Raw genomic sequence first — 24933 nt, 5'->3', positions numbered from 1 at the left:
TTTTTCAAGTGTATAGCATGTAAAAAATATATATATATATATATAAAAATGACAATGCTATCAATGACAGCTCTGTGCAGTATTAAAGTTCTTAAAGAAAATCATTCTTGCATTTGGAATCATGTAAGAAATAGGATACTTTTATCAGAAAGTTTTTAGCTTTAAAGCTTTCCAGGAAGACTGTAAACAAAACAGAGAGAAAAATGAAATCCCTGATATTAAAAGCATGCTTCTATGAAGATTGCAGTTGTGAGTGCTTCTTTCTTTCTCTTTTTTTTTTTTTTAAATTAGACAATTTAGACATTAGAGGCAAAAATTTTCTTATTGCAAATGGAACTTAGAAAAGAAGAGTAGAAGCTGAGCTCGCTCAGAGAGAGAAAGAGGGCTTGAATTTGACAAAAATAATTTCTTCTCTATACCCATCTTATCCTCCTGAGCTACATGCTTCTCACAGAAACAACTCCACCCACTGGTGCAGAAAATGGCCATCTCTTGTTATCTTCTCTGGAGGTTTTGTTCTGATAATGCTGGGTTTGGGGATTAACATGAGTAGCCCTATCAGAGTTTTAGCTATGGTACCAATACAGAAAGATCCATCTATACAATTTAAAATACACCTGTTAACAGAGATTTAACAGCCATTTCATTCTCTACTATTCATCATATTCACACATGGGATATGCATTAACAGACTGAGCTACATCTTTTCATTTCTATTCTGTAGCAGCATCTCTATGCAGTAATATTTTATGTAGTAATAATTTTCTTCCTATTACAGATTTTCTAACTATGTTAATGGCAGTAGACCGGCCACAGAGACTTCCGTGAGAACTACCTTTGCAGTGACATTTAAACAATTTATTTGATCTTGCTTTAGCATACCTGATCATGCCTTTCTTTACGCTGTTGTCGACCTTAGGAGAACTTTGTATGTAATTGTGGGTCTTTCAATCGCATTTAACTTTACAAAAAGATATGCAAATTTCTGTGATGTGTTATTTCTGAAGTCTTTGGGATGTGCAGCATATACATGTTCAGTTGGATACCCCTCGACTGCGTGGGCATGTTTGAGTAGCAGCTGCACAGCAGCTCCAAGGCTGGTGTCTGAGTGCAGCCGTGTCTTAGCTGGGGTTGCTGTCTTTTAAGGGTATGAAGTTGTTGGGTATGTACTTGGCATACCCAAAGCAGGAGGTGCTATCAATAAGCATTTTTTTTATGTATGCTAATGAAAAAAAAGAGCAGAAAAAGGTTGATAATATGAGAGGAGTTCTATATATAGTAGTTTACCATGCTGTAATAATTATCAATTGTAATTTAGAGAAACCAAAAAATGTGGATTTCTGGCTGAAATTTGCTGCTGGTGTGAGAGTGCTGTTGGCTAAAAGCCTAAAATGATGACTTTTGCTTTAAGAGGACATATTTCATCATGTACTTGATGTAGTTTTTCCCATACTTGAGCATATGCAAGAATGCTTGTTCTTGGGATGAGAATGGTTAAAAACCAACCACTAGTACTACGGTTGCTCTGACCTGTATCAGTTACTATCAGAATCAGAAGTCCTGGTGTAAGGAGTTATTTTTTACTAAAAGATAAATCCACATGTTTTAAGTACGTCTTTTTCCATAAACGTTTGTAGAATAATATGCAACTTTGCCTGCTTTATTTCATGTGTCTCTTTACTTCTCAATCCTGGTCATGAAAAACAGAGTCACTGCCTCAGAAAGTGGTGTAAAAGAAAGCCGGTTGCTTCAATGGGTCAAGCAGCTGGCCTTAGTGTGTGTTTGCACACAATGTGGTGTTACTGAATTACTGAACTGGATTCTTTGTCCATATGTAATAGCCTGTCTACAAACAATAATAATCACGGTACGTGTCACGCTCAGTTCTTGAAAGCACTGGAGCTTCTCTGTTGAAGGGGAAAATTCAGAGCAATCATCAGTTATCCTAAAATTGTCAGTTTTGGTTTCCATGTTCATACCAATTTTAGTGTCTGGTTCTGATTTTTCCATTATCCTGCATCTTATATACAGCTATGGTTTGCTGTTTGAAATGAGTAGTCCAAGGATAAGACGAGGGAAACCCACACTTTCTGTCCTAGGGGTAAAGGGAATTATATGTAGCTCAACTTTCTCAAGTGACAACATTCATTAGGCTGCTACTACAGACATTTGTATGTAGGCACAGATAAGTTGATATTTTCTGGGCACTTCAGTAATAAAATCCTCAATCAACATTTACAGAGGGTGTTAAGCTTTTTTTTTTTTTTGATTTCTTCACTTGTCACTTTCAAAAAAAAATATCTTGGATGGAAGTGTGAAACCACAAAGCTAAACCAAGTCCATTCTGACTTTCTTCAGACATACTTTTTCTTTTGCCTTCTTCCCTTGGATACGTGTGTGGGTCCTGCTTAATGTTCTCCTCAACCTACCGTTTTGTGTGTGGTCCCATCTGGTGTCTGTAGTAGTAGCAGCCTGACTGTTGCAGAGTGAAGAGTACCTTAGCCATCCTTAAACCAAAAGAAAAAGAAATAAAATACAGAATTGAAGCTAATGAGTGTGGGCAGGAAAGAGGTAGCCCTTCCTATTGATTTTTATTTGCTATTTTTTTCTCATATGATATTTTAGTCTTGGTTTTTTGGTTTAGTTTTTATTTGTTTGGGCAAGTTTCTTGCCATTTACCTTTGCATTTGCATCTCCTATTGATTGGCAATTTTTAAACTGTTTATTGTGCTCTTTTGTTTAGCTGTTCAAGAGCTAAAACAAAAGCCACCAGGCCCTGTGAGGGACACATTTGCATGCGGCGAGCGTTGCCCGAGGAAAAAGTAATTGCTAATGCATATTTATGTGGCACAAATTTGCCATTTGTTTATGCATAAAATTATCAATAGTGCAGGGCGGCCCAGCCGTAGAAAATGGTGACCTTTTTAGCTTAATAAATAGAAATCAGCTGTTATTGTGAAGAGATCAGCCATTTATTCTGTGTTGAGGGACACTGTCAGGAAAATGTAGATTGGTGCCGGCAATATCATTAAATGGAGGGCCAGTGACCCTTTCGGTATAGTCTATTATACTTTATCTAATAGGCGATAAATGACTCTGGTTGGCAAATAGATTTAAAAAAAAAACAACACACCAACACCACCAACAAAAAACCCACAACCCCTCCAGACCTTTCTCATTCCTCAGCCTTATGAACAGGTAATCTTGCACAAGCCTGCTGGTGGTATTTTTCTAGCAAAAGAGTGACTTAAAGATAATAAAACCCAACCCCCCAAACCCACTCTGTTTAAACTTGTTTTAACTGTTTGGGGTTGGAATGGGTAAAATGACCGAAGCCAGCATGTGATTCTCCTTAGTCCATGCCACCATAAGCAATATTCTGGAAGGCCCAATCGTTAATCTTATTTTGGCTCCTGAAATGAGAGCTCATCATCTGGAAGTAGAAGGTAGGGTTGTTTCTGAAGACAACACATTTTCAAAAACAGGTATTTTTTTCCTCATCTTTGTACAGTTTTTAAAGAGTGGATAAGAATTTGCAAGATTATACCTCAAGACTCTGAAGACTTCATAGGCAGAATGGTTGCTCAGGAGATGTAGCAAAACAGTCTTGATGCTTCCCCACTAATTCACCTCAACCTTAATAGGCAGGCTTAAGACTTGAAGAGTCTCAAAACTAACAGCCGTAAGCCTCAGGAAGTTCATGTGAAACCGAAAGTACACGCTGAAAACCCCACGTTTCTGTTTCTCTCTCATTCTGTTCTACATAGTGCACTGCACCGTACATAACTGGAAGCAGCTTTATCCACCCCACAGGTGAAATATGGAGAGATGTGAGTCACAGTAACTGTAAATGGTTGTGTTTTTGGTGCATGATGGACTGGGCATTCAGTTTCTATCCCCAGGAAATATCCAGTAGATGTTTGTGCTGGCAGTATTTTACTTCTGAAAGGCTATGTTAGATGATGATGAGATAACTGGGCTGTCTATGTGGGTAAGGCTAGGTGAGATGAAATCCCACCTGTTACCGCAGTGGGACTGCTCACCTTCAGGAGCTGAAGACGGGCCTCTGCCCACCCCTCTCCCTTGGGCTTACAGAACATCCTGACGTTGTTCTGTGCTGTGGAAGGGCAGATCAAAGGCATCTTGAGACTTCGCTCTGTTTGCTTCCTAAAAACCTGCCACAAGCTGATGTCATCCTTCCAGAAAAGCCACCACAATGATGGCATTGAGTGGCGTCTTCCTGGCAGCCTCAGTAAAGTGGCAAAGGAGTGAACGGGATGAAGAAACCGGCCAACTGCGTCAGTGGAAACCTCTGGGAGACAGGGCCGTGTGGGGCTGATGGTGTGGAGGTTGTGGTCAGAGGCAGGGCTTCTGTCCTGGAGGCTGTGTCACTCTCATTTTCACTGCTGTCAAAGCTCAGGAAGAGTTTGTGTTGTTGTTGTTTTGCGGTTGTTTGTTTTTAATAGTAAAAACTACTGATATATCATATGGATCATAAAACATAGTATAGGATATATATGAGTACGTAATACAGAACACTATAATAATGTCATAAAAGGCTTTGTTAAGAATGTGCTACTGTTCGAGACTTCATACCAATGTTTCCTTGTGTATCAGGACAGTTCTTTTGTGTTTCTCTCTGCACTTAATTCCTGTGCACAGAGCTCTCACCTCTTTCTGGAATGCTGCCCTTCTCATCCCAAATAATGGGCTCCAAACCATGTTGCAGTATAAAAAATATTAAAAAGAGTAAAAAAAAAAAAAAAGTACAGTAGGACATTTTATGGAAATGGAGAGAAGATGAAAGGAAAGCTAAAAGTATGAATTTGCTTGGGTGCATCCTATGAAATCACAGATAAGGTCACAGATAAGGTGCAATGAAATTTAATTACAGAGTAGGATCTAGTTTGTTGGTTTTTTTTCTGGTTCTGTTACTCCTCTCAGAACCGTAACCAAGAACCAAAGTTTCTGAAATCTTTTTAAGCATTTGGGGATTGCCTTATATTTTCATTAATAACAGCTATAATTATATGGCATTTTTACCTTTATATACATATTTTTAACTTTACTTAAAGCTTTGCTTATTCCAAGTATTTTTTTCCAAAGGCTTCTTTCTCATAGGGATAGCCCCAGCTCTGCTTCTGAAGAAACTCTGTTTGTACATCAAAACTCACAGCCAGTCATTAGCCTAAGTTTTACTTTTTCTTTTCAGTCATTAAAAAAAAGTCTTTTGAAGTACGCTATTTGACACCAAGTAGAAAGATTTATGTAGATAAAATTAACAAGTAGAATATTTTGAAGTGTATTGTATGGGAATAAATTGTGGGCCCACACTGTTGTAAATTAACCAGGCTCAACCTGAGATTCTAGCTCAGGATATTACTACTATTCTCACAGTTGTGGTGGTGATAGATGTTTTTATTCCCTGATTTTTCTCGTATCTGTAATTGCTTAGGTGCTTCGGTCTACTTGTGGAAGAGCCTGTGCTAAGTACAGGGAAACAGAAAACAAGGCTTCTTCAAAAATGTAAAAATATCTAGGTTTATGGAAAGTCACAAAAGTTTTCTAAAGAAGAGTTGCTTGAGGGAGGAGATAGGTCAGACACAAGACAAAGATGAGCAAGTATCAGTGATCAAAGTTCTTAGTCAAAGACACAAGAATGAGTAAAATGACTGTTACTTTTTCTTTGTAATTCTGCTTACAAGAAGAAGACATGGGGCATCACTGCCTTGGTTCTAGGCTGCTGGCAAAGACAAAAATATGTAGGGGAATATTTGTTTACTGTGAAGGGCTACGGGTTTGATCTTCCTGTGATGTGTCATAATTGTCCCGGGATCTGATCCTAGGTAGGAATGAGTGAAATGGGGCTTGTTCCTTCTTCAGCTCTAGGCATGTGTCAGTTGTATTAATAACGTGTTAGGGTAGGAAGATGAAGGACAAATTTTATGTTGTGCTAATTAGTTGATGAACATTTTGTAAGATAACCAACCTGATGGAAGAGTTAAGCAATTATTATTTTCTGGTTCTCTGGGATGTGGTTAACCAGGTGGTCTGTAGGTCCTGCAGAGCCTTCCTTTTTAAGGAAATTTTGTCGGCTTTCCCTCACTGAAGACTGACTGTTTTCCCCCTTCTTTGACATGATTTATTGGAAAAGCCCATAGAGGTATTCATCTTGCTAAGAGCAAAATTTCATGTTTGAGTAAACTTCTGTGTAAAATATAGAGAACACATTTCTGCTCGCTCATTTGACTGCTGAAAAGCAAAGTAGGAAATGGAGGTTTGTCCTAACAAGGCTTGCCTGCATGCAGAGCTCAGCATTGAACCAGGAATGGCTGTCTTTCGAAACCTCGCCCACCAAGCAGCTTTTGGTGCCTCTTGTTTTCCCTGAATGCTGTCAGAGCTGTAGGGCTGGCAAAGTAGTTGTGTCCAGTTAAACCAGTAGAGAAAGTGTTTGGTTTTATGTGTTGAGGTTACTGACTGCAGAATTTGGTTGTGGGTTTTGGTGTGTGTACTGTGTTGATGAATATATAAAAACGCTTGTTTTCTATTCCAAATGAACTATTTTGGTTAGACTAGATTGATATTAATCAAAAACCATAACACAGCTTAGGGATGCAAAACCTGGCCACCACTGGCCACCAGAGATGGTGCGGGCTTTGGCTTATGTGAACTTGACACATTAGGGTCTCAAGAATGATCACAGACTCATGCAACTGTCTTCACGTGATCCAGTTAAATAATGGTAGTATGAATATTTTGTGTGTTCAAACCACTCCTCTGATGTGCACTTGGGAGTCATATAAAGCCTATTTTCCCTATTTTACAACTAGGTAAACTGAGGCACAGTACTGGGGAGCCTATGGCTAGGCAGGGCCACGTGGGTCAACCAGCCCCACTGCACTCTTCCGTGCAACTGTGTCACGGGCCTCTGCAGGAGGGACTCAGCCCACATGTGCATCTCAGCCTCAAAACATCTTCCTCCTCTGCAATAGGTCTCTGTCCTCTCTCCCCTCTTCAACAACTTGGGAATAAAACAGCAGCAGCCCCAACTACAGCAAGCGCCTGGATCTGGGGTGCATCACACTCCTGAACCATGCAGGATGAGGTGGGGTTTGGGAAGTCACGCTGTCCAGTTTTAGTTGTTGAAGTTTAGGGCTTGCTGTCTCAGTTGGGGGAGATGCCTCCCCAAAACTCAGGTGCCACTTGGAGACTCTGGAGGCAGGGGTCTAAGTCACAGGGCAAGTGCATGAGTAACCCCTAGTCACAGGGTAACAGCTGAAAGCAGAGGCAGATGCAGTAGGCTGCTTGCTCCCAGTCCCATCCTTGCACCACTAACCATGCTAAGCAGTCTAATCACACATGCATGATATACTGGAGATAGAAGAAACAGAATCGATGAGTGTAGGTTAGCTGTTTTAAACACTCAAGCGAAACAGGAGTATGCAGTCCTATCTATGTTCTGGTTTGAGCTTCATATTGATTTATCATGATAAAAGGTGCCACTTTAGTTCTAATAATGTCTATTTTTCTTTTTTTTTTTTTTTTTTTTTTTTTGCTATTACATATTTCTATGGCAGCTTTCACATGTGATATATTTTGGGTCACACATTAATTTACACCAGCCTCTGTTCTGCAAAAAAAAGTTCATGAACTAAACAAAAAGCGATGGGGAGAGGGATGTCTAGCAGAGCCCAGGGTTTTGTTTCATGTTTTGGATGCATTTTCTTTTTAAAATAAAATTGTTGATATGCATTTGCTTTTATTTTTCTAGCCTTCCTCTTGCTGGTGACCGGGTTCCTGTTTGATCCTGTTTACAAGCTTCCAAAGATTGAAAATAACCTCAACTCCTCTGCATTGGGTAGGAAAACAAAACCATATAAACACATACTGCAATTACTCTGGAGGGCTAGCAATATGGAAGAGTGTGGTGTAAAGGAAGAGCTTGTGGAGAAAAAGGAGAAGGTTACTAGGTTACCACAAAAGACATTAGTGTACACAATTTTTCTCACCCACTCTTTTGGGCTGGGGAGGAGTGGGCAGATCAGCAAGTAAAAAAGGATATTCTTCAGGATGTGTATTTCCATGTAGATGTTTTAAGTTTATCTGTACTGTCTGTTACTCATTCAAGCAGTTTTGCAGTTCTATTTCAATGTATTCAAAACCTCCCAAGATATAATTTTGAAAGATTGGCCGGGGGAGGGGAGGTGTTTTTTGTTTGTTTGTTTTCTTTAGAAATTTACTGGCAAGATAAAGAATTTTTCCCTGAATTATTATAAACTTCTAGATATACATGCAATATTTTATTAGTATTGATGTGTAAGTGGACATATCCTAAGTAATAAATTTTTACAAGCACTTTATAAAATGAAATACTTTACAGTTAAGGAGAGTGGGAGGAGGGAGAGCAATTCAGTTAAATGTTGTTTTGGGCCTGACAGGAGACTCAGCTATAGGTAATTCCACAGTTAGTGCATCGCGTTGATCCCGTAGTAGTCCATGCTTAGCTTGGCTGCCATGAATAGTAAATATTTGCAGAGTTATGGATTCAAAGATAAGTACCTTCTTAAGGTGTTTTTATTTTGATTGTTACTGTTCTTTATCTTCCTATTGTGAACTTCGGGAAGAGTGGAACATGTCAAATGCTTCCGAGTGCCAGGAGATTACCCTAGCTTTACCTAGCTTGACCAGGTTCCTCTCAGTCATGAATTCTGGTATAATTTGTGCCTTTGCAGAAGGGGAGTGGAAAACACTACCACATCAGATATACACAAATATAGAGACAAATACAGCCACAGTGACAGATAGCACTTATGTCTGGTCTTCATGGGTGGAGATAAAAGAAAAGGTATGGAGGGCAGCAGGTAGCTATGACCAGTTTCACTGAGGGCTTAGGGCCAACTCTCAGATGAAACCCTGGGCCAGCTTCTGGATTTCATTATGATTTTGTCCCCATGCAGACGACTGTTCCATGGTTCTTGTCAGGAGAAAACTTCTAATCAAGTCTGAATGCAGGGTTATGAGATTAACTGATAATATATTGATGTAAATCAGCTTTTTCTGCTTTGTAGTGATGCTTTAGACACATATCAGATGACAATCTAAGTCAAGGTATTTTAAAGTGATTGATTTAGATACAAAAAGTTTTATGATTCACTTTTCTCTTTTCTAACTGTCAGAAGTCAGCTGTGATGTTCTTGTATTTCTTCCTCTTCTAAGTAAGCCTATCAAAGAAGAAATCACTAATTTACCAACCAGTGCTTAGTAATCAAGGAAGTGAAACTTCTACTTTAGAGAAAGATGAAATTCTTTGCTGAGTTGCTGAATGATTTTAAATAATATAAGCTTTCCATGTTGTACTGGGCAACTGACTTTTTTTTTTAAGGCTTTCATTCTGAGAGGGGTCACCAGCCTTTGAGAATGAGCCACTTTGTTGACAAATCTGTCCTCTAAACTGAACGGCATTAATTAGAACTTGATGCTGCAGATTCTTACTTTTTAATGTGGGTGGTGGTATCAACAAAAAATTATAATGACTTTGATTGAAGATGATTTTAAAAGGTCTGCCACCTGTAGATGAAAATGTGCATTACTACACATGATAATTATCAAGACTGAAGGCCATGACATGATCCGTTGACCTCTTGAAATCAAAACACTTACTGTAAAGAAAGAAGGGCACAGATTTCTCCGGCTATGTTAATATAGGATGTCTGTATATTCAACTATATCAGTACACTGTCATATATCTAGGGTAAAAGATACTTTGGATTATCTGTTAGACCCAAGTTTTCTGCCTTCTCCTCTGCAGGCTTGTAAATCTCTCGCTAATTTTGTATGTTTTGAGATCTTTTTTTTATTTTTTTTTTTTTTTGATCTAATGAAATTGCTAAAAATATTCAGGTGTCTGGGACAGCAGCAAAATGTCTCTGAGCCACCCTACAAAAATAAATGAGTTTTGTGTGTGCAGGATGAAAAAGAATGTGTACAGAAACAGATTTAAGCTTCAGGCTTTCTACAGGGGCATTTGCAGTAAGGGATGGAAGAAATAACCCAGCAACTATAATTGTAAAAATTATGAAAAGCACTTTGATGGTCTTTTTCTAAGTCAGTTCACTAAACGGGGGCCAAAGCAAAAGCCTGAAAGGCAACTCGTAGCTTGCCGTTAACAACCTAAGCCCATTGCTGCTGTTTGCAGCTGAGAATGAGTGCTTCTGCATGCAGTAATGGTGAGAAAAACTAAAGGGAAATAAAGGATGCGAATGAAAGATTTTCTGTTTCATATGAGTACTTGGAACACCAAGCAAGCAAGGAAGCAGCAATTTTAGCTAAGCTTAATGTAATAGAAGACCATTGCACCCAAACTGTCTCAGCAGAACTTCCTGCATAATTAGATTGTAAATCTTCTCAACTGAGGAAGTTTTGCCCAGGGTCAGATTGTCTAAGTAATAATCCATTCTACATAAATTAGAAGATTTGAACTGCTGGGATACCTTATTATGTTAGTGTTGTTTTTTTTTTTTTATATTCCTAATATAACTAAGGAGAACAAAAGCAACAATTCTTTTTCTTTTCTCTTTTTAATTATGTTACATCTCTTTAACTTTAGACTAACTCAGAAGGTCTTTCCTGTAGGTTTTTGGATTTTTCCTGAGCAATGATAATGAAGTTGCTGCCTAGGCAAATTAATACATTTTTAATATACTTCAGAAAGTGATAGCACAGAATCCTTTGGCTGCCGGATTCTGTGATATCACTTCCTCAGTGAAGCATTTAGTAAGAGATTCTGCTGCTCTTTACTTGTGCTGCAGTTTTTGTGATACTGAAGTTTTTACCTCACACTATGACTCCTTTGTTCTGCAAAGAATAGAATTGCCATCTTCAGGGTAAGAATTAATGGACGTTAATTTACTAACAGCTAGTTTACAGCAAGCAAGCTCCTAAGTTTTTAATTCAATTATTTTCTTTGAGAAAATGAAGATTGTGGGTACTTGACTTGTATATACAACTATAAGTAAAAGTGACAGGGGCTAAATCCTGAGGTCATTATGCAGGCAAAAATTGCCATTGGGATTTCGGTATTTGACCTGCACAAAGAAAACAGTGTTTAGTGTAACACCAATTAATGTGTAGGGACTTGTTCTTGTTTTTTTGTTCTACATCTGACTTTCACTACAAAATGGAAGACTGGCCATCTTTTCAGGAGAGCATATGCTTAGTTTTGCAGGAAAAAATAATTTATTGTAGATCTAGAAGGTTTTTTAATAATATTTAAAGCCGTATTTAAGAAGCAGGCATATTGCAGCTTTTGGTCTAGACTCTCATGGTGTCTGTGTATACTCCACTGTTGCTAAAAACCAGGGAGAAGGGATGTAGAGGGACTTGTTGGAAGTGCTCACGATGCTGTGAGGTTCAGGCTGCTGGGGCTATTTTGGGCTTGTGCCGACTCCACAGTCCCTGTTAGGTGCATGCACAAGATCTGGACTCACACAATGATAGTAACTGGTATCAGGATTGCAAAGTTGGCTTGATCTAGGTTTGTGGTGATTTTTTTTGTCAGATGTGCAAGTGTTGAGGCAGTTGAGAGATGAATTAAAAGCTATATGACAAAAATGTTAGCTTCTGTTGTTAATGATGTTTTTAAACATCTGTCTCTTGTTACTGAAAATTCATGTGTAACATTATGGTAATTTTTTTGGAAAGAGAAAAAGGAAACTGTCTGGAGTGGGGGAGGTAAGAATTCGCTATTTCCCATTTACTTCCTGTGTTCAAGGGTAGAAAGTCAGAAATGGAATGGATAATTCTTGGATTTGAAAATACATGAATATTTTGCCTGGTTCTTGTTCTGTCTGCCCTGCTGACCACAGAGTCACCAGGCAGTTTACTCTGCAGAGCGCTGACAGCTGAAGGCAAAGCCTAAATTTTGATGGGGACAGCAACCACTCTCAGAGGTCCTGGAAACAAAGATACTCCCAGTCTCAAGGATGTGTGGTCACCCTTCTTTCAACTGCTGTGCAAGGAACAGATTTCAGCATATTTTGTTTATACTTATGTATCACTGTGAGACCCTAATGGCTGTGGAAAATGAATGCCACTTTAAAAGACACAAGGGAAAGAAATGGAGGATCTTTGAAAGGCTTTTGAAACTGGTATTTCGGGAAAACACCAAAGCATTCAGGTGCCCTTGGAAAATGCTAGAGTAACCAGGAGATAAGTGGAAGTCAAAAAGAACGTTTTAAAATCCAGACTTGCTCTCATTACTGTCATTATAATCCTTATAAAATTACTCTCATATGCTTAAATTGTTCATTTTTATTATTATTATTTATTTAACAGCAAGTAGCAGTGTCTTTTCTCAGGAGCTCCAGAAATAAAGAAAAATCAGAAATCAGACCTCCAGACTACTTTTGAGGCAGAAATAATCCAACCATTATTTCTGGTGTAAAAGGTTTGTGAATAGCATCATTTGCCTAGAAGCTGTTTTCCAACCTAATAACTTCCAGAATAATGACCTAAAACTGTTTCCAAGAGGATTAAGGCCCATATAACTATTAGGAAGTATAAGTTTTTGAAAAAGCTTATTTCTGATTGGCTGAGAGATGAGTTCTGATTTAGGCTAAAGCTGCTTGCTTTGGAGAATCAGTTTCAATCTCTCTGAAGTCAAAAGTGTTGAAGTAATCCTCTGGAGACGGATTGTCAGAGGGTTTTATATATAAATATATATATAAGTAGATGTATATATAGATGTTACGTATGGCTATAATGACCTCAAAGATGGTCACTTAACTGTTTTTAACCCATTTAGGAGGGTGTTTTAGTCTTTGGCTTTAACTTGTCATGGAAAAAAAAAATATAAAAAAAAGCATTCAAAATGGGCTGAGAACAGCTGGACACTTAGCTTGTTGGTTAATCATCACCTGAATGCTCTTCATTTAAGAGACTGGAACAGAAATTAAATCTCTGCTGGCATTGCTGTGTTTGTGTTTTTAAGGTTGCACACACATATATACCTTACTCTTGTTAATTGCTTTTTTAGTTAGTGTGACCTGTAAAGAGGAGAGAGGAGAAAAGGTGGGCTCAGAATGACTTGGGAATATCTGCAGCACAGAGGTCAGGCATTAACAGTTAGAGGAATGGATGGATTTGCAATTGAATCCATTTGGTAAAAGTGCAACTTAGTGAGCAGCTCTTCAAATTTGCAAAGCTTCCCAACTGTGCATCAAAATGCTGGTGACAGAAGCTGGCGACAGAAAGCACGTGAATTCACACTGACATGGATGTTAACCACCTCTTGTTCTTCACCTTTTTGAAATAATCGGAGCTGATGCTGTAGCTTCTGGCAGAATCCCCAAACTGTTTCAGCAGATCTCACTGAAGACCTGAAATCACCAGCAAGTTCAGCCAGCTTTCTCCTAGGATGCCTTCACTGACCGCAGTCAGGATTGCTTTATGTATGTTCCATATATCCCAAGGTGAGAATAAACATCTGGCATTAGCAAAGCAAAATAAAATTGTTTTAGTTACATAACGAACTGCTATCACCAGTCATTTGGGAATTTGTAATAATATACTCACGTTGTATTATATTTGGCCTTTGGGTAAGTTTGGCCTTGTGTGCAGTGTAAAGGTGATTTAGCAGACCTTTTCACTAATAATGTAACAGTAAAATCTGGCTGTCAACTGAGTATTTATTAAGAAAAAAAAAAAGGTTTTGAGGGACACTGAAATTATCATTTAAAATGCAGAAGGGATTTAATCAGTGTCGGTACTTAGCATACAGCTGAATTGGGCCCTGTTCAGAAAAACTCTGATAATTTTTGTGTTGGTTGGTCATAACCACAATAGAGAAAGGCAAAGAAGTGTTTGCTGATCAGATCTATGGCCAAATTCTTATTTCTGATGCAGGATGCACAGTGCCAAAAATCTGATGCATATGCTTATGAAAGATTTTTCTGGTTCTATATGCACTATAAATATATTCCACATGGCTTTATACAAAGCTCTCTGTTATTTCAGTAAATCAGAAGCTACTAAGCCAAATCCAAAGAAGGTGAAGCTCTGAATAAAATCCTTTAACATCTTATGATTTTGAAACTCTCATTTAGAACATGTTTGCTTCATTAATTTGTGGCTTTGGTCTCAGTTGGGTAAGCATTGAAAAGACGAGCAAAATTTAATGGAAAAATCTTTTCATAAAGTTGTCTTGTTGTAGTTAGACTAGCAGACAAGGAGAAGAAATTTCCTGGTTTTTTTTCAGTATTCTTGGTTTCAGTTTTAAACCAGGAATATATAGTTTTTGTTAAAATAAATTGTTTAAGGAATACTGTTGCTGAAGATGTTTTCTGATGTGATCAAGTTTGGCAAAACAGCTTGTCTAGCATGAATACAAGTCTTTTCTGGGTTTTCACAGGAAAAATCTGTGCTCCCTCCATTCCCAGCAGTGAGTCTAAGAGCATGATTGCAGTTTTGTCTCCCTAAGGCTGCAGACAGGTCTGTTCAGTGGCCTTGTAGCTCCTCAGAATCTCCCCAGGCAGCACTGCAATGAAATCTGGCTGTCGTCTAGCTGGTTTACCTTTTCGATGTAAGAACTTTGAATTCCACCATTTGAATTTAGAAATATTAGAAAAGAGTGGAAGTGGATTAGCTGCAGAGGAATAGAGCTTGGTAAACCTAAGCAGTAAACTAAGATCAGAACTGCAGAGAGACTTCCCCGCTGCAAGCAACAGGTCGCTCTTGTTCTCCTTTTTTTTCAAATCCCAATCCCAAACCACCACCTCATAGTTAGGAACCAGAGTGAAGGGAAGAAGGGAAGTTGAGTGAATGCTTCCCTTTTTTTTTTTTTTTTTTTTTTTTTTTTCCTTCCCTAGCAGCAGCTGGATGTTTCTAACATAAAATGCAGTATAGTTGTCAAGCTTGGTGATACAAATGCAATATCATCCCATTCAGTTGCTCCATCCCTTGCACATAGTCAGAATTGTGCCTTCTTACTGTATTTTTTCCACGTACACAAGCTTATATTCTTTCTAGCACTGCAAATCTGAGATAGTAAACAGTCTACTCCATGCCCTGCATCATCTTGCACAGTAACTAAATAAATGCCAAGGGTCAGTCAGATTGTGGTTGCAGCTTTTAGCAGTGTAACCACAGCGGTGATTTCTGGGTTTGAGAAGATTTTAGGACAGCCATATTGCACAGGGGTGTCAGGCAAGGGGGCAGTAACAGTGAAACTTGGGATCTCTAGTCTCACACCAAGGTTTTGGCAGGAGCAGTTGGAACAAGTGTTCTGCATCTTTCTGCTCAGGTAAAAGGGAGAAAAAAAATCCAAGAATACTGACATCCAGCAGATGCTCCTCAGTGAACCTCCATAAACTTAGCCAAAAGGTGGAACACGTAGATGATTTTGTAAGTGGCCCGATGCTTTGTGTGCTTTCCTTTTCGCAGGTGGGTGCACGAGCTGAGGGTAACACCCTAACAACTGGGGGGTGCCATGTCCCTGCCTGGCTGCAGCACCTCAGGTGGGGTGCTCCAAATGGCAGCACCCGAAGGTGCTGGCTGCTCCTGGGGCATCGGCTGCATCCTTCAGAAGGGGGAGAGAGACGGGGCTCCAGCAACATGAAGTTGTGAGTCAGGAGAGCTGACGGCTTCCCATTTCTGCACCTTTGAAAGGGTTAAAGCTGAGGTGCTCTATTGTATTAATGATGGTTGTCTCTTCGCAGAGCCCATTGGGCTCTTTCAGGGGCCTCTCAAAACAATGAGTGCAGTGAGGCTGTTCTGTCTAATTACTCCAAGACAGGGATGCTAAAGAGGAATTAATGACAGTTGACAAGTGCAATTAATAATTATAGCAAAGCCGGGAGTCATGCAGCAGGCAGATGACAATAACAGGGTAACTGTAAATGACAGCTTTCATCCGTTCCCCCCTAGCCCCCCCTCCACCCTTCTTCTTTCTTTTACCCGTTAATGTGAGCTGCTGCATGCAGCCGGCCCGCTCCGCGCACTGGTGAGGAAAGAGAAGGCGCTGAGATCTGGTCACTTAGGTTTGGACAATTTCTCACCTCCCCCGCGGTCCCTCCCTCTTAAAATAAATAATAAAAATATATTTTTAAAAAAAATTACCAACAGTAAGTACCAACTTAGCGGCACAGGCTTCTATTAGCTTTCATGGTCAGGTGTTGACAAGACTACTTAAAATTCATGTTGGGAGATTGGAAGGAGAAGGGGACAGGGAAAGGCAGCAGCAAGCTGGAGTTGAAGTGGGATTTCCATATCAAAGGCCAGGCCTTTGGCTCTGAATGGTAATTAAAGTACCCAGATTTCATCTCCTTGGTCAGCTCATGAAAAGGAAAAAAAAATTAGAGAGAGGATTTTTTCACTCCCTTTAGACTACAGTACAGCAAGCAGTAAATTAAATGAAAGTTGAGCTAAAAGGTGCCTAACGCTTCAATCTCTTGCATCTAATAGAATCTATGATGTTTTTAAAGCATTTATTCAGTTCACATCTTCATCTTGCTGTGATTATAAAGGATATCATGTCTCCTTACATTTATTGGGCACACATCTTGGCCTTCCCAGGGTTGTAAAAGGATTTCACTTTGCATTATGTTGCTGTTGTGTTATGGCCTTTCAGTTAATAATAATAATAAAAAAAAAGAAGGTTGGCGGGGAGAGAGAAAACAAAACGGCACATTTCTGTGTAATTCCTAGCTGGTCATTGTAAGAACCACCAACACTGAGAACCAAATAAATGCAAATTTAATGAGGCATGGGGAACCTAGTAATGAGATACAACAGCCTCTCACCTTGAGATTGCTGGTTCAAACCTAGACCATAGCATTATTGAAAGCGGCCACAAACCAACAGTCACATGGCAGTAAGTGTGCAATGTTTTGTCACCTCGGTCCAGTTCCCAGTGGCTACGCAGTGATGAAATGAAAGCCCGACTTACATTTGCTGGTGGTCTGTCTTCAAGGAGGAGGATTGCATGAGCTCTGGATTTCCTGCCCTTTGTTCATCATGTTCATCATGTTCAAGTTGGAGTTGGGCAGTGACATGGGGCACCTAACCCTCACCTCCTCCTTGGTTCTTCTAGTTCCAGGTCTCTCAGAGATGCACCAAGGTCTGTGGAGCTATTGGTTTTGCCTTTTGCAGGCAGCGGGTGAACACCCAAAGCCTGAGAGTTTCATGAATGTCGCTGGTGTCCTGATTTGCCCTTCAGATTCTCTTTGGGTCTGGGCTTGCCTTGAACTCCTGCCTCTTACTGCACCTCAGTAAGCCCATGGTTGCACTCTCTTTGACCCAGAGGGAAAAAGCGGTTTAGCTCTTTTCACTTTTACTCTGTAGCTACAGAAGACTGAGAGAATCCCAACCTTAAGTTTCAGAGCTGTGTGTGTATAACTACAGGTGACCAGCCTGGGTCTTATTTACCTGGGGGCTAAGTCAGAGCCTGCTGCAACTCACTGGAAATACATCTCCTGGCCCTGATGGATGCTGGATCAGTTCCCTGAATTGAAACCCTGAAGTCCAGATGTTTTGGCGCATTTTTCTAATGTTACATCGCCAATATAGCAAATGTGTGCCTTCTGATGTGACCATTTTGGTATGGCTCATTATAGATGTGGGCAGTGCTGGTAGTATTCTGTTTATATTAGGATAGCTACTGTGATGGAAGGTGTGAAAACAGCTCCCTGAAACAAAACATGCAATGGTTAAGATCAAAATGTGAAAAGGGGGTGGGAGGGTGGGGGTGGGGATTACTGTGGCTGTAACAAATAGCAAGAACTTAAAAATGAGCCAGACTAAATGCTCACTGAACACAAAACCACCCTGAACTCCAGAGGTTTTCAAATCTAGACTTGTTTTCTAAATACCGAGGCTGTTTTCCTTCCTCCTCTCCTCTTTTGCTTCCTTTCTTGCTCTTTTCCTTCTCTTCCTCTCTAAGGCGCTCTCTCCTTTTTTCCCCCTCAGCTCAAGCGCATGATTTTCTGCTATTGTGTTTAAAAAAACTCTGCTGCAGGGGCTCTGAAATGAATAAAAATGTAATCCTCAATGTGCCCATTGTGCGCTCTCATTTGTTTTTGCTGTATTGATTTATCAGCGGAGGGAAATTACTCCCTGGAAGAGAGGATGCCAGTCAGAATGACATTTATTTCATAGTACAAGGAGGCTCTCCAGCGTGTTTCCATGTAACCCAGATATTGGAGCTGTAAAAGGGCTTGTAACAAGGTTTAGTGCTATGATTAGATCGTGTGGAGCACCTTGCTTTCATAACAACAGGCACTTGGCTGGAGCCAAGGCCTCAGGTTATGGTCAACTTTTTTTTTTTTTTTTTAATTCCTTTCTCCTTAACACAGAGTACTTGGCTTGTACCCCCAAATACATCTCTGTTCAAAACTCAACCATGTAAACTTGAGAAATCTCATTTGGTATTTATAAAGGGTCTTGGGCTTTCATGTCACTAAGCTAAGAGGAGAAAAAAGATATAGTGTTTACTTATTAATCTTTTTAGCTTTGTGCTTCCTTGCATTTCTGGTGAAATAACCCCATGATTTTAATTCACCAAAGCAAATCTTTTCCTCCAGTGATTGTAAGCTACAGTTGCTCAAGGCTAACAATTACCTGTAAAAATGAAGCATATTCTTTACCCAAAACTGCAATAGTTACACATTTTGCAAATAAAGATAGGATTTGAGAGGCTTAATCCTGGCCATGGGTTTGTGTGTGGCTGCTGTTGCTGGCTAGCTTGTGCTGAGGGCTTTGCTGTACTCGCTTGCATCCAGTGTCCATTGAACTTGGCAGTCCCTTTTCAACAGCATCCAGCATCAGGTGGTTCAAAGGGAGATCCCCAAACTCCAGAACAGGTCTTCCCCCATAGGACTGCTCTTTAGCAAAGAGCTCGTTCTTGGTGGCATTTTATCTGCCTTTGGAGATTTTCTGTTAGGAGATATTCTTAAAAGTCTTGACATGTTTATGACTATTTAAGAGCCTGGGCTTGGAAATAACCTTCTGGATTGTCAAGCTCTTCCTCCTAGCATGGATATTGATGGCATATAACCTTCATTAATTTCCTGTCATTTATTGTCATCAGTATGAAGTTGTTGCCAATTTCTGCCTGTCTGTAATCCCTTTTTGACTTAGCCCAGGTCATGAGCTCTAGTGGCATCGCGTAGCAGGGTGAAATGTGCCACGTAAGCTAGGGACTGCTCCTGCCCTGATTTGTGATGCTGGCAGGGAGCCCACCGCTCCTGGCTAGTGCAGAAGCGCTTGGAAATCGGCAGTATGGGGTGCGGGAAGTTATGTCTGTAGTGAAGATTGCTTGACACTTTCTATCCTAAAACTCTTTTGAGCTGTTTATGTCTTTGCCAAATGATTTCAGCTTTGGCTGATATTTTCCATTTTGGGTGTTTGCCTCAGACATTAAAAAAAAAAAAAAATTAAAAGAAATTTTCAGCCAAAATGGCTCAGCTGTTCCCAAGCTGAGAGAAAAATAAGTTGTTTTGCTTTTTATTAAGAGTATTCTTCCCACTGGCTTGATGGGAAGCCCAGCTCCCAAGTCGGAAGGCTATGAAATGCTAACTCTTATGCATCTAGTAATTTACTGTAACTGGGGCTAACTAACCTGTGGAGTCCTTTGCTGGGCTGCGAACCAGGTGGGTGGCTCACATGTCTCTGTTCTTGCTTTTCTCTTTGGGATGGTGGCTGGGCAGTAACAGTTAGGGTGAGCTTAGCTAGAACAAGTAGCCAATCTGACTACAGTGCTTTTTCCTGCTCTATAGAGAGGATAATGCTATTGCCACAATCTTATCCAGCTGAGCTATAACTCAGGCTGTGTTTGAGCCACAGAGAGCTGAGGATCTCTGCTAGCTGAGCTTGACCTGAACTGAACTGCTGCTTTCTAGTCTAGATGAGATGTGTTATTTTCCTCCTAAAGTTCAGGTCAGACATACAGAGAGAGTAAAAGGGAAAGAGTAATAGTGGACTGGGGAAGAGAAATAAGATTGAATAAGTGCTTGGCAGAAGCAGAGGACAGTGCTGCTGCTTTTGGTGTAGCTGGGAGCATGCATACAAATACATCCGATGGAACTTGTCACAGCAACAGGAGCCTGACTCTTCCCTGCAGGTGATGGGCACCTGATATTTGCCTGAGGTATCCCGTTCTGTGGGCAGGCACTGACCCTTTCAGGAGAGAAGAAATTAAAGATTTCCTTTTTCTGCCTCACTGTGGTAGTGAAAGACTAGTGAGAGGAAACAGTATGCATCTGGGGAGTAAGGAATGGAGTCTGTGAATACGTGGACCTAAGGAAAGGAGGTCTCAGCATACCACGGACTGAGAAAGACGTCAGGTGGGTTGGAGTACCAGAAGATCATCTCAGTAGTTACACGGGTCTGCATTACTGAAATTTGATATTGTTTATGGGTTATCTGTTTTGGCAATACATTAGGCAATGGGAAGGTTGATTTTTTTTCTTTGTTTGTTTTCTGCATACTCAACCAGCTATATTTGGAATGAAATACAGATATTGGTAACAAATGGATAAAGGAAAAACTAAGTTGAAATGATGTTGTTGTTTAAAAATAGAAGCTTCAGTACCGTACAGTCTAAAGCTATTTAGGCATATGGAAATGTATGTAAAATCAATATACTACTATGTCATTTTTTACGTCAGAATCAGCGCGTGTCTGTACTGACAAAATGGCATGCATTACCTTTTCCCATCTGTTCAAAGCACATTTAGTACTGCCTTGAAAAGCTTTTGCAAGTCATGACATAAATACACAACTGGATGGTGCAATATAGATAGAGCAGCAATTTAGTGAAACCTCCTTTAAAGGAAAATTATTTTAATCCTTCTCAGGCAAGAAATTAATTTTCAACAATAAAAAATAGGTTTTAATTTAAGTGTAGCAGCATTTACCAGCCATATCCATGTTAAACATTTCTCCCTACCACTGTATCATAAAATAGCTTCCAACGTGGATAAAATCCAAAATCAATTAGTTCAGTTTAAGTTTTTTGAAATTTCATTGTTAGTTTTTAAAGAACATCTTCCAGATTGTCTCTAAACTTTGCATGAAAATTAATTTAGTTAGAAGTTTCTTACCACTTGCATATTCCAACCTAGAGAAGCTGAAGATTTACAGAGAACATCGGTAAAAATAGTATCATTAATTCCCACACAGTAGTACCTGAGTAGTTCTTCAAATGTCACTATTTGTAATTATTGACACTATTGGCTTTTTAGCACAGCTGCTTGTGCTGTCATGCCTAGCAAAACCATACCACTCTCCCTTACCTGATGAATGTTGGACGTCCATCCACATGATTTTAATGATGACTTTACATTTGTATAAAAACTTTTTTCTAAGTAACACACAAATGAAAATATCTTTTAATAGATACAAAGAAGGCTTAGAGAGGTCGCTCACTATCTATACCATATCCTAACGTATAGGACCCTTTTTACGTACCCCTGATTGCCATTTCTAGGGCAGAGTAGTCCCAGTCTTCTAGGCAACCTGCAGGAGTGCACAATTTCAAGCTGCTTATCTGTGGTTTCCTTCTTGTCTGTGTAACCTGAGTATAATTCCTTCCATCAACTCCATAGTTTCTAACAACACTGCTGGTAAGACTTGATGCACAACAGCTTGTAATGTGCTTGTCATGACCATCTATGTAATCAGAAGGAGCTAGAGATGTGCAGAAGTGAATGTCTGAAAATGAAAGCAGGTCAGAGAGTTTAAAGTGACCTTTGTTCTGTTTAATGTACTGTGAGTCTACCGAAGCTTAGTGGAGCAAAAATATCAAGTACCAGATAAATGCTTGTGGAATAACCATCCTGTCTGTGTAACATTTTGGCACCTGGTGAAGGACAAGAAGAAAATAATAGAAATAATAACAAGTATTTTGGAAAGTTTCTCTTTAAAATCCCGGTATGGTTTGAGAACCTTCAAATTATTAACAGATTCTGGGGCCAAAGGGAATCAGAGGAGTGTGCATCTAATCTGGTTCCTCCTATGGCAGCGGTCTTAAAAAAGACCTCCCTATTTTCTGCATAAAAGCTAATGAAGTAAGTTTTATACAGGCACAATTTGGTAGTAGCTAATGTAGCTTATGTTGTTATTCTTTGCTTACTATAATGTTATCTTTGGAAAGCATTTGGAGCAAGAGCCAAAAGCAATGGAAAGACCTGCCTTTTGAAGCAGAGTTGGAAAATCTCGCACTGTGATGTTTGTTCATCTCTTCACCATTGCTGAATTTTGCTTTCACTTGCAAGTGTGAACCAGCAGATTAGACACTTCCAAGGGCTCATTCACTGTGAGGTTTTGCAGGTGATTTCAGTTTAATGCAACCAGATAATTGTAGCCCTGGGGCTTGGCTAGGTTATAAAGCTGCTAATCCAGACAATATTATCCGATCACATGTTGTGCTTATATGAGAGACCTCTGCCTTTAATAGTCTCTCCCTGTGCTCGTAAGTGTTTTGTTGTGTGTTTTTTTTTTTTGTTTTTGTTTTTTTTTTCAGTTTCAGCAGCCCTATAAAAATGAGACACAGGCTAAGATTAAGCTCTGGAACAAGTCACTGAAGTTATGCAGTGCTTGATTATCTGTACTCCATACATGTAATCCACATACAGTGTGTATCAGCTAGTTCATGAGGCTAATGTGTACATTCACCTCCCGGTTTACTACAAGGTGGTAGGCATTGACATCTCTGAAAAGTCTATATTCCATATCATAGAATCATAGAATGGCCTGGGTTGAAAAGGACCTTAAAGATCATCTAGTTTCAACCCCCCTTCTCTGGGCAGGGTTGCCAACCCCTAGAGCAGTCTGCCCAGAGCCGCATCCAGCCTGGCCTTGAATGCCTCCAGGGATGGGGCATCCACAACTTCTCTGGGCAACCTGTTCCAGTGCCTCACCACCCTCTGAGTGAAAAACTTTCTCCTAATATCTAACCTAAATCTCCCGTCTTAGCTTAAAACCATTCCCCCTTGTCCTATCACTATGAACACATGTAAACAGGCATTCCTCCTCCTGTTTATATGCTCCCTTCAAATATTGGAAGGCCACAATGACGTCTCCCTGGAGCCTTCTCTTCTCCAAGCTAAACAAACCCAGGTCCCTCAACCTTTCTGCATAAGAGAGGTGCTCCAGCCCTCTAATCTTAGTGGCCCTCCTCTGGACCCGTTCCAAGAGCTCCACATCCATCTTGTGGTGGGGGCCCCAGGCCTGCACGCAGTACTCCAGGTGGGGTCTCACAAGAGCAGAGTAGAGGGGGACAATCACCTCCCTCTCCCTGCTGGCCACCCGTTTTTTAATGCAGCCCAGGACATAGTTGGCCTTCCAGGCTGCAAGCATGCACTGCTGGTTCATGTCCAGCTTCTCGTCTATCAGGACCCCCAAGTCCTTCTCTGCAGGGCTGCTCTCAAGTTCTTCTTCACCCAGTCTATATAAATACCTGGGATTGCCCCAGCCCAAGTGCAACACCTTGCACTTGGCCTTGCTGAACCTCAGTAGGTTCTCATGGACCCACTTCTCCGGCCTGTCCTCTGGATGGCATCCCTTCCCTGTACGGTATCGACTGCACCGCTCAGCTTGGTGTCATCTGCAAACTTGCTGAGGGTGCACTCGATTCCATCGTCTGTGTCATTGATAAAGATGTTGAAGAGCACAGGTCCCAAGACCAGCCCCTGAGGGACACCACTTGTGACCGGCCTCCACCCAGACATAGAACTGTTGACCACAACCCTTTGGCTGCGACCAGCCAACCAATTCTATATCCACCTAACAGTCCATCCTTCAAATCCATACCTCTCCAATTTAGAGAGAAGAATGTGGTGAGGGACCATATCAAATGCTTTGCTCAAGTCCAGGTAGATGATATCCATCGCCCTTCCTTTGCCCACTGATGCCGTCACTCCATCATAGAAGGCCACCGGATTGGTTAGGCAAGATCTGCCTTTGGTGAAGCCCTGCTGGCTGTCTCAGATCACCTCTTTATCTTGTGCATGCCTTAACATGTCTTCCAAGAGGATCTGCTCCATGATCTTCCCAGGCACAGAGGTGAGGCTCACCGGCCTGTAGTTCCCCGGGTCTTCCTTTCTCCCTTTCTTAAAAATGGGAGTAATTTTTCCCTCTTTACAGTCACCAGGGACTTCACCCAACAGCCATGATTTTTCAAATATGATGGAGAGCGGCTCGACAACCACATCAGCCATCTCTCTCTGCACCCTGGGATGTATACCATCTGGCCCCATGGACTTATACACATCCAGTTTCCTGAGGCGGTCCCAGACTTGTTCCACTGTCACAGTGAGATGGAATCTGCTCCTCTCACCCTCTCCTCGAGGTTCAGGGTCCTGACAGACATAGGAAACTTGACCACCAGTGAAGACTGAGGCAAAGCACTTACTGAGTACCTCAGCTTTTTGCATATCTGAGGAAGCCAGTTCTCCAGTCTCATTTATCAGAGGGGGAACACTCTCCTTGGCCTGTCTCCTCCTGCCTATGTATCTGTAGAACCCCTTCTTGTTATTCTTCACATCCCTTGCCAAGTTCAGCTCCATCTGTGCCTTGGCTTTCCTGATCCCGTCTCTACACATCCGGACAACACCCCTGTATTCCTCCCAGGCTACACAACCCTGCTTCCACTTCCTGTACATTTCCCTCATTCCCCTCAGTTTAAGCTGCAGGTCCTTGCTCAGCCAAGCCAGTTGCCTGCCTCCTCTGCTCCATTTCTTCTGCTGGGGGATGGAGAGCTCTTGCGCTCTCAGAAGGGTGTCCTTAAAGAGCTGCCAGCTCTGTTCCACTCCTATGCCCTTAAGGACAGTTTCCCAGGGGATCCCAGCCAATAATTCCTTGAGCAGACAGAAGTTTGCTCTCCTGAAGTTCAGGGTCCTGACTCTGCTTTTTGCCAGACCCACATTCCTCAAGATCACG

The 24933-nt window shown here is 40.7% G+C and overlaps 1 protein-coding gene across 9 annotated transcripts in view; it reads left to right on the top strand.

Moving 5' to 3' along the window:
* SOX5 (SRY-box transcription factor 5) overlaps positions 1-24933 on the top strand; it is a 643266-nt gene that overhangs the window by 147396 nt on the left and 470937 nt on the right. For all 9 annotated transcript variants that reach the window (XM_048046777.2, XM_048046774.2, XM_048046778.2 and 6 more), the window contains one exon: positions 7772-7858. The gene's annotated coding sequence lies outside the window, so the exon portion shown is untranslated. The remainder of the gene's footprint in view (positions 1-7771; positions 7859-24933) is intronic.

This window comes from Anser cygnoides, chromosome 1 (genome assembly GCF_040182565.1).
Source record: "Anser cygnoides isolate HZ-2024a breed goose chromosome 1, Taihu_goose_T2T_genome, whole genome shotgun sequence".
NCBI lineage: Eukaryota > Metazoa > Chordata > Aves > Anseriformes > Anatidae > Anser > Anser cygnoides.
Note: the sequence above shows the minus strand (reverse complement) of the source record. Positions and strands in the feature narration are given on the sequence as shown.